A 17,167-nucleotide genomic window follows, 5' to 3' on the forward strand; every position below is an offset into this window, starting at 1 on the left:
ACATATTTATATATCTTTAAAACCTTATAAATGGAATTGAGCAAAGTTATAAAGCTGAAAACAATTTTGTTGTACTTCCATTAAGCAGAAGATCTATTTTGCAAGGCATCACATTTATAACACACATATTTTTGAAGGTCATGAAAGGTCAGGGCCCTCTAGAGGGGGAAGGAATGGAGGTAGGTACCTCAAAATACCTTCTCGGGACATACTTTAGTCTGTAGACCCAGCCCTGAAAGTTTCGTTTTCCTAACCTAAACCCTTTTTATAATAACTGATCCAGTAAAATTTGAAGGGGGATTATGGGGGGAGTGGCTACGGTAGGAATAAGTTGAGTAAATGTTTAGTCTCGTTCAAGTGCTCCAAAGTCCAAATTAGTGCATATAGCAAAAATCTGATGATCGCATATTGTTTCTTTGTCATTACTAGAGAAGCGCATCAATTTTTAAGGTTTTGAAAACCCCCTCCAACGAGACTAAAAATACTTAAAGTGGGATTGCTGACAGGTAACATTACCTATAGAGCGAAGCGTATTGCTCCATGAGCCCCGCAGGGAGCAGGGCGAGGTCTATATCTTATATCTATTCAACAAAGAGTGATAAAACTAAAAAAAAAAAAAACCTCAAACGAGGTTTATTGAATAAATATAGAATACTGACCTCACCCTGCTGCCCGCGGGGCTCATGGACCAATACGCTTCGCTCTATAAGTTATGTTACCTGTAAGCAAACCCACTACGTATTTTTAGTTTGCCCCATGGAGGAGGAGGGTCAGACCAGAAATGGATACGCTTCTAGAATTAGCATCTCTAAGTGCTCTAAACTAAACATTTACCTATCCAACTGCTCCAAAAACTTGAAAGCTCATAAACTAGGGTAAAAAAAAGTGCAAAAATTGACTCTAGGTCTCCCCAAGATGGATGATAGTCATATATCCTTAGGCAATATAGAAAAAACTAATATAATTAATTGATGAAAACCGATTCTAAAACAGATGAAAATGGGGAAAAACAAGGAAATATGATTTGTTGATACTAGCTGCATATCATAAAGTTAGCATTTGATAATTTTTTGGTTAGTTTTTTCGTATAGCCTAAGGCCATATGAAACTATTAAAGTGGGGGACTGGGGATGAGTTGTCGAAACCGCGAACTAAACTAGAAAGGGGCATAAAATATGCAATTTTAAAAGGTGTAGGCCTATCATTTTCGGTCAACTCCATAACGGTGAGTTTGCGGTAATTTTGCAAGAGAGAAAATATGTTCCAAAAGTCAAAATGCATCTATTAACAATAGTTTCATGACCCTAAACAATTGTTCAGGTAATAGGAACATTGACCTCGTATTCTTATATCATGCCTTCTTCTGAAGAGCTGCTGTTCTTGATCTGTACCGACTTCCTAGAAGGTGCTCATCCTCAATATTACCTGAGATTACCTGAGAACTGATGGGAGGGGCCTAGGTTAAGTTATTGTTTCCTTAGTTTCGGTAAAAGGAGGGGGTTAAAATGAATTTGTGCATTCTGTTCTATAGGATCTTCTATACTAAACACGGTAAATGTTTAGTTTCATCACAAGCTGTCTTGAATTTTTGAATTAAAATGGAAGAGTCGTGGGCATCAAGTCATGGCTAATTGTCGAAAAAGCCAAGACAGATAGTCCAATTGAGTGAGAAGCAAACCTGGCATTAATCCCCCCCTTATTAGGATTGTATAAAAATGATGTTAGTTCATTTGTTAATAGATATGTCTATCTATTATCCGTCCATGCGTCATTGCTAGGGCACTAGAACCAAGGTAGATAGTCATGGAGCTAAGATAGTGATAGAACCTATAGTTTTCCAAGTGATTGGTTGTTTTGGATAAAAAGGCTTACTTTCGTTGAATCTTCTTTTGGGACATCTGGAAGAAGGGGGGAGGTAAAAAAGTATCATAATCTATAAAAACTTTTGAGTCCAGTGTTGGGCTTCAATGGAGTTCACATGCAGTTGCAGAAAGGCTATCTTATCTAAACGTGTCTGTCTGGTCATGCACTTAATTTAGGCGTGTTCCAAACAGATTTGATTTTTTTTTAACGAAGCTTTCTGATTGTTAGAATTTCGTCATTGCTAGGGCACTAGAACCAAGGTAGTCGTAGAAGCAGCATAGTTTCCATACTATAGCACTTAGAAATGCTAATTCTAGGAGCACATCCATTTCTGATTGACCCTCCTCCTCCATGGGGCAAACCAAAAATGAGTAAAGTGGGCTTGCTTACAGGTAACATCACCTATAGAGCGAAGCGTATTAGTTCATGAGCCCCACAGGCAGCGGGACGATGTCTGTATTCTATATTTATTTAATAAATCTCGTTTGAAGTTTTTTCTTGAGTTTTATTACTCTTTGTTGAATAAATATAGAATATAGACCTTGCCCCGCTGCCCGCGGGGCTCATGGACTAATGATCGATCTATAGGTAATGTTACCTATAAGCAAGCCCACTTTACGCATTTTTAGTCTCGTTGGAGGGGGATTTTAGAAAGCTAAAAAATGGATGCATGCGCTTCTCTAATAATGAAAAATAAACAATATGCGATCATCAGAATCTTGCTGTATGCAGTAATACGCACTTTAGACAGCTTGAGACGAGACTAAACATTTACCCTAAACACTAGCTTATAATTTGCTGATATACCTTAATAACAAGGGCATGTTTCAAGAATCCCCCCAAATTCTGAAAATCACTTTAAAACATCGTGCGGTAGCCTAATCATTGCTAAAGGCGTATTGTTTTGCTTCCCCCCCTCCGATGTGTAAATATGCAACCCACTATATATTACCATTAGGCTAGATTTGCTACTCTTTTCTTCGCAGCTTGAGTAGTATTACTGTTGTTAAACAGTTCGGGGTAATTAACTGTAACTTAAGAGTGACTTAGGCTAATAGCAAACAAAACTCTAAAAATTGAATTGATGACAATTATTGCTTCAAAAAAATGGCTTTTCATGCTGATTCTAAATGTATAAGATTCACTAAGTTCAAAGTTGCCCATAAAAGCTACGTGCCTGAGAAAATTTGCCTGAATTTCGGAAAAGGGGGGAAACACCCCCCCCCCAAAAAAAAGGCAAATGATCTTGATAAAAATCAAATTAGCATATAAAGAAAAACCCTAAGGCAGAGGTTTCAAGCCCCAATCTACTAAAATGTCAAATTTTGCATTTTCCCAGAAGAAAGATCATGGCTGTGAACAGAAATTAAAAGTTCTAGTGTCCTTTTTAAATTGCCAAAAGATTCCGCCAAGGAAAAGTGGCGTTTTCTGCCATTTCGTGGTACAAAACTACAATTTTTCCCCGAAGTAGGCAAAAGTGCTATTGATTGAAAATTCCGAGAGTGTCAATCCATTTAAAAGTATCAAAAAGCTATATAGTGAGCTTTCCAGTTTCAGAGGCAGTAATGCCGCGAGATGGCGCATTCTTTCCCAAAACGGCACGTAGTCCATACAAGATAAATTGTTAATATAGACATTTATTTTAAAGTTTCGGTTACTTGTCGGTTATTGGAAACAAACCCAAAAAGTGAAGTTAGGTTAATCCTAATGAAAGATAACAAAACATAATGATAAAAACCTGACCTAACATAACCTAACCCCGACCTTAATGTGCAAAGATATAGCCCGAATTATTCAAGTCCAATGCATTCTATCAACGTCCAATGCATTGTATCATCCATCACTTGTTTTTGTAGCTATGAAACCGGTTTTCTGAGATGTAACCTAAGCGTGATTCTTGAACGCGTTCCAAGAACCGACAAGTACCAAAGTTTCATTTAACTAAGTTAATTCATTTAATCTTTTATACAATTATGTACAGTGATGTATGATTGCAGATAAGGTATTACAGAGTAGAGGTGGGGGGTGGGGTGGACCCGATGCTTCAAAAAGCGCATTTTAATATCCAAATTGTCTAACTCCCCGTGAGTATTCAAATAAGTATAGAAGGGTTCTGGAAATTTTACAGTAACATTCAGCATATATGAGAGACATAAAACAACTATCTGCAAAATGTGATGCGAGTCAGGTTTGAGGGGCAGTAGCCCTCCTCGCATTTAGGATTTGTACACTATTAAAAACCAACATAAATTAATTTTAAAAAACGAAGTTTTTTAAAGAGAAAAAAATATTTGAAAGAAAGCTTCAAAGCACACTTTCTTTTAAATCACTATAAAGCCATATCTTGAAGAACTGGGGTTTCAGGAAGGGTTAGCCCTTCCCCCCATATACGGAATAATTTCTGTTTGTTTCAAGGCTTAACAAACAAATACAAAGTAGAAACAATAGGGAAACTCTTTTCAAGACAGTGGAAATCATTTCTGTGAATATTTCGGCCCTATGTCCAAGGGCTGTCTTCAGCACAATACGAGAACAAGAGAGAAAATATGTATATATAAATAAACTTACATTAAATTGTGAGAATTAAAACTAAATAATGTTTTTTTCGGAGGCCTGGTTGAACTCCGTTGAAGTAAGGATGCTAGGGCTGTTTTTAAAAAAGTTTAAAAAACATTATTTAGTTTTAATTCTCACAATTTAGAGGAGGAGGGAGTCTCCCCCATCAGAGGAGGGGTTAAAATGAATCAATGTGCGTTTATAAATGAAATAGGTAAGTGGGGTATTTATGATTGTTTTAAAGTAGTTATCAGACTTTTCAGGGTTTCCTTCAAATCTGCCACTGCTTTTAAGGTTTAACTGCGTCCTCCTTCCCTAATGCTGGGTATGGTCCATAATATTAAGTCATTGTAAAATAATGGGAAGGGATGGATAATTATATTAACTTAAAATATTTTAAAAACGTTATGGTTATGGAACTTATTGTTTTAAGTTTAATGTCGTTTGGAGTTTTTTGCCCCTTTGTCAGACCCTCTTTTTTCTATTTGGATTCCTGTTCCTTTGGGTTCCTCTTTTTCTATTTGGGTTCCTGTAGGCTAAAGACTTAAGGATGTAAGTTTTAAGCCAATCTGAAAAAAACTGGCCCTTTTTGGGAGGTCTGTGCTCCCGCTCCAAAAATTGTTTTACACGTCCGGCTCGTGTTGGGCCAAGGACTAACACCAATAATTTTCAAACTGATCAGAGACTAAAATGTTTTTTTTTACCCATTTTTGGGCTTCCTAACACCCTCTCCTCTCCCCAAACAGAAGTTGTGATCAGTTTACTCTAGAGAATAATCCCTAAAAGTCTCGCGCTAATTGCACGCCTAAGATTAAACATGCCTCAATTTTCTGCTATATTTGCGAACAACAGGTAATTTGCCATATCTACGGCTTTGTTTCAGGGGCTTTGGAGGCATATCATCCCCATATGCTTGTTTACTGAACTGTTTTGGACTAAATGAATATTTCTAAATTGTAAATGGCTGCCTTGTGTTGTCATTTAGTTGGGGGTTATGTGGGGGCCGGGTATCAACAAAAAGGTACAGGAGGTGGGTTGGTTACCTTCCATCACTTTTGTTTTAAAAAAAGGGGGGCACTAGAACTTTGAGTTTTTAATCAAGTGAGCCCCCTCCGAAATTTTTATGGCCATATTTTCCATTTGATATGGCCGAGGAAATAAAAGCAGAAGGAATTACATATCGAAGCCACGTGGACCTTTACTAAGGGAACGTTACAGCTATGCTACTGATTCCCTTCTGGGACATGGCATCCTTTTGCATCGGTATTTTACTTCGGCCTACACGATCATAGCTTTTTTTTTTTTTTTTTTTTTTTTTTTTTTTTTTTTTTTTTTTTTCTTTTTTTTTTTTAGCAAGATTGCTGATTACAAAATAGTATTGCCAAGGTTCGTTTAATCAGGCTGTGAAGCTATTCAGTTTGTGGTTACCTTTCCATAGGTTTTTTTGTCGATTCTTAAATTACCTTAGCTATTTATTGTCGCTTACATGTTTTTTGCAATTTCTGATATCAATTATCGGAGCTATAAATAAATGATGGTGCCAAAGTTTGCCTTTAAGCGGTAGAACATAATTTTTTTTTTTTTTTTTTTGCATCTCTGGTTGCCGTCCATGTTTGTGTCATCAACAAGAAACACCTAGGCTATCATAAATTACTGTTTTTTTTTGTCTGTATAAAATTTCTAAAAGGGGCGAATTAATCTTGCACCAAGTTAAACATGTTAGTTTTTCCCTCTTGATACGGCCTGTGAATATTCTGGTCCAAATTTTATAGTTATACTTAGACCAACCGAACCCATCTAGCATCTTTCAGGACAATCCCCCCCCCCTTGCATACGTGAGTATGCTGGACAGAGCCAATATATTATGTATCGAATATATATACAAAAAGCATACCAATTCGTGGGTTTACTTGTCTGTATGTAGTACTATAAGAAAACTGTAAATCTACATATTAAACTGTCGTCATTGTCATCGTCATGTCATCGGTCTTAACGAATGAACCGGAAAGAGGTTATAAGAAAGGATTAAAAGGACGTTGAAACTTGATGGGGGAAGGGAGTACTTGTGGAAGCTTTGGACAGATTGAGGTGGAGGAGGAGCGTGCGCAGCTTTGTTGGCTCCAGGGTGCTTGATTGTGCAACGGGTTTTGACAGTAGCTGTAGCCTAGTAACATTAGAAGAAGCCAATAGTAGGCCACATAAACTTGAGATAATTATTTAGTAGCTTTAATCCCCTTAAAATATTTTTGTGACATAACAGGGAGGTTTAATCGTGCCAATCGACTATTTGTATTTTAAGGTTCTGATTTTTAAACCTTATTTTAGAAAAAAGAATATATACGTTATTTTTTGAACTAAAACCTCGTCTGCTTTTTTTTTAATTCGTTCAATGTCAAAAATGAGTAAGTCCAGACAGTTTGGAAGCCTTTTTTTCAACGCTATTTTAAGGCCACGTTAGTAACGTTTTGTTGGAGGCTATTCTAATAGCTACCATTAATAGTGAAAACACACGTGGAAACATTACGACCAAGCTGCATAATGTTGATTTATCCCTAGGCTGATGTAATTTATTATGGCTTCTGTCTGCTAAAACTGCTTTCTTAACCAACAGATCTGTGTGTAAACAAAGTAGCACGCATAGTCTATTATCCTCTTGAGGAAACCATGGATTGTTTTTTTTTTCTTTGTATTTTGTAGGGTTCTATTTTTAAAGGGATCTCAGACGTGGTAAACTTAACAACATAATTGTTATTATGATTACAGTCCTTTTTGAGAATATCTGTTTTACTTCTTTTCGCAAAATTTCCGTACGAGAATAATAGACAATTAACTTTAAAGTCAATCATACGACGGAGTATCTCATACGTTCAACATATGTATTTTTTCTATTTATTGCATGATTTTAAGATGGGTACTTATACAGGTAGTTTTTGGAGAGGGGCTATAACGTCAGAAAAAATAGCATGAAGCGGTAATTTATATAGAAAATATAAGAAATGAATAAAATGGGAATGGGTATGCAGAGACCTAATGTACTCCCTTTGTATATGCTTGTTTAGTGATTTCATTGGGTATTTTATGAGTTTGTGCACACAATTATTCTCCAGCAATTTTATGCTAACAAAACAGTTAGTGATAAAGTTGATAAATGATGCTTATTAGATGTGGCCACTGTCGGATATAGAGGGCCGGGGTTCCTGCCCCAAAAGATTTGTCTGGCACCCTCTTTCCCTGTTTTTTTTCTTTTTTTCACTCTTTTTTAGAATAAATTTGTCAATTTGGTCAATTATTGGCACCTTTGTCACCCCCCCCAAGATTTTGCTCATCGGCACCCTTGGCATATTGCCCCCCTCCCAAGATTTTGCTCTAGATCCGCCCCTGGATGTAGCTTCTCACAGTGTATTTTTTCTTCTATTATTACGTGATTTTGTAACAGGAAAGTTGTAGGAGATTGTTTTTTTTTACACATCGTCAAAAAATTGCGTATCATGTAGAAAAAAGGATAAAAAAGCAGGATAGGATGAACCTTAAACTCTTTTACGACCAAAACTCCCCCATATTTTTAAGTTGTCCTCCTCCTTTAAAGGAAAAAAATATCCTTCCTTTGAGATAAAGCTCACGGGCTGATATTTACTGATCTAAACTGGAAAATTGTAAAACTCTGGATTTATGCTTATATGTCTTTGACAAATGGATGATATAAAGACGTTGTCGCTACGGTGACGGTTATTTCAAATATGCTCTTCCTATTTATTGCCTTTAGCAGTGGGAGGCTTTGGCCTTTCTGGTCTGAGCCTAAAACCATTAAGTCTGCTCATAACAACATTGCCTCGAGCGGTCTCGTATCCATACACTTTTTAGGCATGTAGGAAAACTGATGGTCCTAGAATGATGTTTGCACCTCTTATGGGTTTTCTAAAAATGACAAAAAAGTAGATATTTGCTTCATGTAATGTGAGTTTAACTTTATCTCACCTTTATTGATCATCCCTTTAGTCACCATTTGATAACTTAGCATATAATCAGACATATCTTTTACGAATTTCTCGCATTTTATAGAACCGCATTTACATAATAATATAACATAAACACTTTGTATTGGGTAAACGGTTATTTATCTACCCTATGTTGAAGCCTACCATGCTTCCGATGGTTCTATTAACTTCACTGGAGGAGGGCAAATTTTGTGGAGCAGAAACAACCAACTGAAGTCATCACGTGACGTCTAATCGAAAGCGAAATTCTCTAAAAGCTTTTTTTTTAATTTTCTATTTAAACAAAGTAGTTGTTTTATGTTAGATAACATGATAAGTTTATGTTATATTTAGGGTCTGTGGAGTCGGGAGTCGGAGGTGGAGTCGGTATACTGAAAATGTCTGGAGCCATAGTTAGTCGGAGTTGGTTATAACTTATAGAATATAGTTAAATGAAACTTTAAAATACGGCCCTGGGGTCGGAGTCGATATATTGAAGATACTTGAGTCGGAGTTGGAGCTGGGGTTTGTTATAAATTATAACCGACTCCATAGATTTGGTATATTTCTTCTAATGCACAAATAAAAAGCTTCTTCGTATTTACGAACCATTTTCTTGGCTAGAAGTGCCACTTTTGAATTCAGATCTGACACAGAAAGCAACCCAATATCAAACAGTTCGTGGTAACAAACTGTAAGTAAGGAGCGAAGCGACTCAATAGTAGCCGAAACTCAAAAAACTGGAAATGAAAAGAATTGGCTTGTTGCGCTCATTCCAAATATATAATATTCATTAAGTTTAGTGTTACCCATCAATGGCAAAAGACTTGAGAAAATTTGTCGGCTTTTCGAAAAGGGGGAAACACCCCCTAAAGGTCAAAGAATCTTAATGAAAATCCCACTATCAAATTCAGCGCATCAGAGAACCCTACTGTAGAGGTTCCAAGCTCCGATATGCAAAAATTTTGGAATGTTGCTTTTTGCCAGAAAAAAGATCACGGATGCGTGTCCTTTTTTTTCTGGGGCTATTATCGAAAAGTGACCAAAAAGATTGGAGGGAACTAGACGTCTTCAGTGCTCCATTTCCCCCTAAAATCGTCTGATCAAAATTTTGAGATAGTCATTTTGTTCAGGATAGTTCAAAGTTCCAATAATTATGTCTTTGGGTATAACATGCCCCCCCCCCAAAAAAAAAAATCCGTGGGGAAAGGTATTTAAGTTATAAAATTTGCCCATCGTTTATGTGTAGTATTTGTTATCGACAAATAAGCCTACAAATTGTGGGTGGGGGTGTATTTTCTCCTGGGGGGATATTCCACTAGGAGAATTATCCATGGGAAAGAAGTTTCCAGAGGGGTGGTCGTGAAATTTTCAGGTTAATTTTACACTGGTGGAATTTGCCAGAATTCTTTTACAAAATTCTTTTTATTTGTCTTACTTTCTCTTTTTCAATTCAAATTCACGTGTGGAGATGTTCAGGGTAACTGCCCGAGGTAAATTTTCACTGAGTTGAATACTTGTCTTGATCTCTCTTCAGGGGGGAATTTTTTCGTGGAGGTGGAGCCGGATTTCGCCTATATTATTTAAAAAACGGTCAGAAATGTTATAAAAAAATAAGTTTTTTCACTGAAAGTAAGGAGCAACATATATATATACCTCGCTCTTTATGTTTAAGTTCGAATTTTTGCCCAATTCTTTAAGAACGACTCCTGAAACACAAGTGTTGTTTAACCAGAACAATAAGCAGCTTTTTTTAAGTACTAAAAAACTTTAGCGTGAAGAGAAAGGTATAGAGAATGGGGCAGCCCCTCATATATGTAATAATTTCTATTCGTTTTAAGTTATAATTTTACTCCGTACTTTCAGTTTAGTTTTTTTTCAATTTGATCCGGACACAAGGAGACATTTTTTAAACTGATAGGACGCAAAATCCTGCTGTCGAAGTGAAATTCGACTCTTCAGATGAAAATCAGATGATATGAAATTTGCGCTTATAATTGTTGCTTTCAATGTGACATGCTTGTCAAAGAGTTTGTATGTCGCAAGTAAGCTCATTACGATGAAAGCGGAGAAAAATCAACTTGGATCGTATTCGCAGTATGTACGATGAAATTTTACAAAGATGGCAACACTTTCGCTGCTCAGCGTTAAAATCGCATTGTGATTGTAAATTTCGTATCTGGAGAAGAGCAAGCATAAATCTTCTTCCGAAAGTTTGTTGATTCAAGATCATGAGACAAGAATTGACGTGGTCTGGCTTTGGTTAAACATAAGTGTGTTTATTATGTCTGAAGAACTGTCCACGTGCTGACCATTAAACTTAGGACTCGTGGTATTTTGATGTAGTTGTCCTGCACGTATTCATTGACGGAGGTATGAACCCTCGACTTTAGTAACTACTGGGAGTGAGGAGGAGGCTTTTTGGTAGTAAAAAGGTAGTCAGTATTAAAATTCAGAGGTCAAAACGGTAAAGGTAGTAAAGACCTGAGGATGATATCGTTATGCCTGAAACAGAAGAAAATATCTCTAGTTTTCAGGCGGTAGCTTAGAACAGTCCAGTTGTGTCAAATGGAGGGGTACGTGCCCCTTAGATTCCCTCCCCCCTTTAGACTTAAAAAAAATACCAATTTTGGGTTATTTTTTTTGAAAATCCTTGTTTTTGTTATTTTCATCGAAAAATTGAAAAAACAACCTCAATTTGACTCCCAAGATTTTGAAAAATACACCCCCCTAAACTTAAATGAATACACGCCACTAGACCAGTCTATCCCGAGTCTTCAAAATATTAAAATATCTGGTCTCCTCGAAATACTGTATGAAGACCATCTGGAAGCTGAGCTTGGTTGAGCTTAAACGCCATTTTCATTATGCAAATTTTGATAATTTATACTGAGTAACAAAAAACGTTTGATAGCTTATTACAAAAAAGTTTTCGGAGACATATAAAAAATCTGTGAAATTACCATTGGCAGCTGAAAAGTTCGGCTTCAGTTTGGTACTTTGTGTAATAAACTTGTGTTAGGTAGTCTTTAAGCTGGAGGCCCTGAAACTTTCTTGCTCGCTCATAGATGATCTCCCGTCATGGGTGCCAGTCCCACAGCTTAGATACCCACAAATGTCCCACAGCTTAGATACAATACAGTTATGAACTGTACCACAGCTTATTAGATGTCCCACAGCTTAGATACCAATACAGTTATGAAAACTCGATTTATTTTTGGGACACAGTGCGTGGTAGCGATACTAGCGGCTGGAGACAGAAAACTAGCAGCAAAGCTTAGATAACCAATATTGGTATCTAAGCTGTGTATGCAACAAAACAAAATTGCGTTCCTGCCTATGGTGTTGTAGTACGATCTACGCGTCGGAGGGCGGGCTTAGAGGAGGCGCCAAGTTCAGAGCTCTGTACCAAAAGCTTCTCATGGGCAAGATAGGAGTTTTCATAACTGTATATTGGTATCTAAGCTTTGGTGCCTCCAGACGGGCTATGTGCTCCACCTGGGAACCAGGAAGAAATTCAAAAAATTTCTTCAAAGAGATAAATGAGAAAAGCTTCCCATTTAATCCTGGTAGTATTCCTCCTGGGGTAACTTGCGGGCAGAAGTTTTGTCGGGATGGTAAATATTATCAATAGTTGTAGATGTTATGTTTTATTGAAACTGTGGATGTTATTATTTTTCAGCTGTTTATACCTTGATAATATGAAAAAAACTTCGTTTTCTTAAAGAGTTAAAGAGGCTGCGTCCCAAAGTCGAACCTTAAAACGTACAGGAATTAGAAGAGGCAGTTGGGGGGCTGCCGCCCCCCAAACCCTCAGCTTTTAAAGACTCTTTTGTACAGGTTTTTTTTGTGGGAGGACTTCATTGTTACTAATTACTAGTTTCGGCGCAATGGTTCTCCTGTCCTCTTGTGTTTAACATTTTTCGAAGTTATTCCATTATTCATTCATTTCAATTTTTTGTTAATTAAAAGAGGGCCTTTCCGAAGCCAAGAGCGGGGGGTTAGCAAAAACACAAAAAACCTGTACAAAAGTCTTTAAAAGCTGAGGGTTTGGGGGGCGGCAGCCCCCCAACTGCCTCTTCTAATTCCTGTACGTTTTAAGGTTCGACTTTGGGACGCAGCCTCTTTAACTCTTTAAGAAAACGAAGTTTTTTTCATATTATTTCTGTACGTTTTTCTACAATCCATGGTGGATGTAATTTAATAATTCCTGTACTCCTCGTACAGGAATTAGGAGAGGAACCCTCCCCCCTCCCCCCCGCTTTTAAATCATTGTATAAAATAGAAAAAAAATAGATAGAATGACCGAAATGTTTCTTTTGCTCATAAGAAGCAAATATTCTGTTATCTCTCAAATGATAAGCTGTCCAGGTGTTATCAAAATTTTTTTGATGTTGTGAAAAAAAACCTCCCGTAAGGGACTTGAACCCTTGACCCGAGGATTAAAAGTCTCACGCTCTACCAACTGAGCTAATAACTTGCATGTGTGTAAATATAACTTCTCAATAGCTTTTAAAAATTTCAAATTAACATGGGTTCTTATGGAGAGAAATCCGTTAATTAAATAGCTAATGGGTGGTTTCTGGAAAACAAGGAAGGAGTTATCGGATCGAGCTGAAATTTCGCGAATAAGCTCCTGGGCCGTAGGGGACCTTAACTTGTGAATTTCAGCCCGATCGGACAACATTAAAAGGGGTGGGGGGGGGTTGGAGGGTCGAAACTTTCGGGGGGTTAAGATTTTCCTACGAAACTTTCATGGGCACTTACTCGGAGAATTCCGCATCGAATGAGTCTTCGTACACCCAGATCCGATGTCGGATGTGACCTGTAGGCGTCTAGAAAAAAAAAGTAAATGAATTTTAAGTGGCTATGCGTGGTTTCTGGAAAACAGGGAAGGAGTTATCGGATCAAGCTGAAATTTCGCGGATAAGCTCCTGGGCCCTAGGGGACCTTAACTTGTGAATTTCAACGTTAAAGGGGGGCTTGGGTTGACAGGTCGAAACTTTCGGCCAGATTTTCCCCATGAAGAAAAAGTTGGAGGGGGATGAAATTTTGCAGGTTTCTTAGTTGGAGCTCGGGCTACGAAATGCATCCCTCCCCATCCGTCTGCGACCACTGGAACCGAAGATCGCTTAACATTGTCGTCTGTCGCCTCTTTATAGAGGCACGAGTGTGCCTCCTTGATATTACTAAGGTCGTTTCACTGTTATTGTCCAAATTGCCTCCGTCACGCGCAATTATTGTAGCCCTAATTGTGTTTGTAGCCCAATTATTGGTTTTTTTTACTGTTTTAAAAAGAAGAATTGAGAGAAAGAGTCAAACTTTAGCGTAAAGAACGGGGCGCTGATGAGGAAGCAGCCTCTTTCATATACGAAGTAATTTCTGTGCGTTTTAAGTTTTAATGTCGCTCCTTACTTTCAGTTAAAAACTTGTTTTTTTTATTTAATCTCATTCAGAGTCGACCCAGCTCTAAATGGGTACCTGGAGAAATCCGGGGAAGGTAAACAGGATGGATGTGCGAGAGCACAGGAGGGCTGACCCCAACCCCCCTTCCACTTCCTGCCCGAAGGGCCATGAAACGGAGATCAAAATCGCCAGTAGGGGTTGCAATGTCCAATGCCGTACTCCTTGCCTTTTTTGTACCTTTATTTTACATTACCATACTCGTTTTAGAAGCTAAAAGGTTTAATTTGTGTAACTGGGAGCAACTAGAACAGTTTTTTAATTTAAATACATATTTTGGAGTCAAAAATATTCCATTTTCCCCCTAATGAAGCAGGTCATCCCAAGTATAACAAACATTTGCAGATAAGTAACTCTTATACTTAATGAAGACAATCTTTCAAAGAGTAGTTTTTGGAGTTAGGAACTTGCAGGTCTAAGACGAAGGGTTCCGCATCTTTTACGGTTGGTATACAAGACTCGGCACTTTTGACCCTATTTCTTGTGCCTCTGAGCCCTTCTTTGTTTTATCTCTATGCCTCCTGTGTGGAATGGTTGTAGCATTATATGCAAACGAAGAAAGCACGAACCACAGCCCATAGTAACCGAAAGTTCTGTCTAGTGAAAAAAATTCGTTATTTAAAGCTGATTAGGAAATGGTGTTTTGAGCTTTCGAATTTCAAACTTTCTTTCGGGAAATTTTGAGACACCTCGAAAATGGCGGAGGATTGAAATGAAAAGTGCAATATTATGATTCCGATTACGGAGTCACCATGGTCGGAAACTCTCGTCAGGAGGTTTTTAGCCCCTTTTTGGAAACCTGAGAAGAGCATACTTTGATGGATTTTGTAATTTCTTAAGTTTCCTATAATTTATTTGTTAAACAAAATTAACATGCCCCCCTCCCGGTCAATTCGTGCGTATATGCTTTGTCCTATATGGATCACTGGATAACCCCTTGGTTAAATCATATTGAATACCTCATTTCTTTTCAAAGTACGATATCCTTACCCTTGGAAGCTAGAGACTAAGTTTAGAATAATAATCCCATGGAATAATAGGATATTTTTCAATAGAATTTGGTTGAACTTAACAATAGACATACAGCATCTGATTCGTTTAAATGTTTGCTCATTGATAGAGATGGAGAGGGGGGGGGGCAACGAGAGGAGAAGCTGAATAAACAAATTAGTATCATATGTCGGTTGAGAACCTGTACTCAGAAGTCTTATCTTGTCGGATCCATTCAAAAGAAGAAATAAAGAACAAATTTAGCTGGGCAAATTTGTTGAAGACTGGAATATGAAATTATAAGAAAAAGACAATGCATATTTATTTATAAGCCCTGTCGCAAAGGGATGAAAGTTTTTCTGTCTTTCATTGAGGGTGTGAACCGAATATAGTTGAGCTTTTGAGGAGGCTAAACGGGGAACTTGTTCAGTTAGTCAGTTCAAAATATGAAGCTCTTCTTCGAAATGTAAGTGCAAAAAACCCATTTTCCGGCTCAAATTGGCTATAGACTAGGCCTACCTGCAACCTTTTTGTTATATACATGCATAGGAACATGTATAACATATTCTTAGATTTTAATGTAGCCGGATCCCTAAATGTGAAAAAAAATAGAAATGTGCAAAATATTTCTACTCAGGCTTAAATATAAATTCATTTAAACCATTAAAAAGTAAATAATGAAAAAAAATACGTTTGATAAAACAGGAAAAATCATTTAGAGAAATCAATTAAACCCCTGAAAAATACAACAAAATGAAATACAAAAATAAAAATAGGCCTACAAAAATATAAAAATACAAAATATAAAATAGAATTTATATAATTCATATAATATAATTATTTATTATATAATTATAATTATTAATATATATAATTTATAAAATATAAAAAATACAAATATAAAATAGAAAAATACGAAACTAAAACTGTAAACCAAACTATAAAGAAATTTGAAAAAAAAAAAAAAAACGAAAACAGTCGTTGCTTCGCGTTAAGTTTAATTATGTAGCCCTAGGTTCCAAAGTTGAAATATTAAACACATTAAAAGGATCAAACATATCAAAACTAAACAAAAACATAAACAGTTCTAGTATAAAGCTACCAGGTTACTGGCTTGTGTGGAGGAGCTCCTTTTAGAGGTGACTTGATATTTGGGGGAAATGGAACTAATGAAAAACAAGTTTTGAACAATTGCAGTCCGATGTTTTTAGGTTGCTGACAGGCAGAAAATGTTGGGGTCGTGATTTTTTTGGGAGGGGAGAAATAGATTTGAAGAAACTACAAAAGTAGGCGGATTGTAAGACATTATGGGCAAAATCTTAAAAATATTGAGATCCCAAAAACAAAAAAAGTAGGCTTATATTGTAAAATAGTAAAATAGTAATTTCATTTATTGATCAAGTTATAATTTTTTTTTGCAGATTTTGAGTTCCTATTTTCTAGGTTGGGGAAAAGGGATAATTAAGGTAGTAGTTAACCCTAATCCTTAAAAAGAAGAAAAAAAGCAAGTAATTGCTTATGCAAATTTTGTCCGACGAGGATGATTGTCAAGGATACAATCGAAATATTTGAGTTCCTTTTTCTGCTTCTGTGGTTGCAGGAAAATTATTGCTTCGATTCTAATTTTTTCTCCGTTTGTGTGATGGAACGACAGCGTGGTTCTAGCTAACGCTTCAGATCGAATAGTTTCAACCAATCACTATTTGGTGTTCAATATTTAAAGAAATACATAGTACTGGCGACGTATGGCCAGAATTCTTCAATTTTCTTGAATTTCTCGGAACCTCTTATTCAAATTATGATATAAAATTGTTTTTTTTTACAATTATGGTTCTCCAAAAAGGATTATGCCTCCACGAAAAAAAACGTGTACGTTGTGCAATTTACCTAGTGTCCGCATATATTATTGGTTATTGGTAAATATGCGGAATTTCGGGGGCTGGCGGGATTTTCCCAATTAGAGTTTGCTGTGGGTAAAATTTCCTGGAGGAAATTTTACACGGGGGCGGGAGATCTCCTGGCATGATTTGAAAAATGGTCTTTAATTAAATAAAAAAAAGAAAAGGTTTTTCACTCGAAGTAGGGAGCAACATTAAAACTTAAAACGAACAAAAATTGTTCTGTATATGAGGGGAAATGTTGTCTTTTCAACTCTTTATTGTTTTTATTCAGTTTGACCACACAAAGTAATACTTTCATTGAATATCCCAAGTGAGCCTTACAAGAGGCAGGTTGATTATAATTTTTTTCATTTTTGGAATTTTGGAATTTCGTTTTGCATAAAATTAACTGGTAACTGTGTACATCCACAAGAAAGTTTA

General features: G+C 36.8%; 1 protein-coding gene across 1 annotated transcript in view; it reads left to right on the forward strand.

Annotated features, from left to right (window-relative positions):
• LOC136032743 (uncharacterized) overlaps positions 1-17,167 on the forward strand; it is a 165,307-nt gene that overhangs the window by 910 nt on the left and 147,230 nt on the right. The window lies entirely within an intron of this gene.

The sequence above is a fragment of the Artemia franciscana genome, chromosome 11 (genome assembly GCF_032884065.1).
Source record: "Artemia franciscana chromosome 11, ASM3288406v1, whole genome shotgun sequence".
Taxonomy (NCBI): domain Eukaryota; kingdom Metazoa; phylum Arthropoda; class Branchiopoda; order Anostraca; family Artemiidae; genus Artemia; species Artemia franciscana.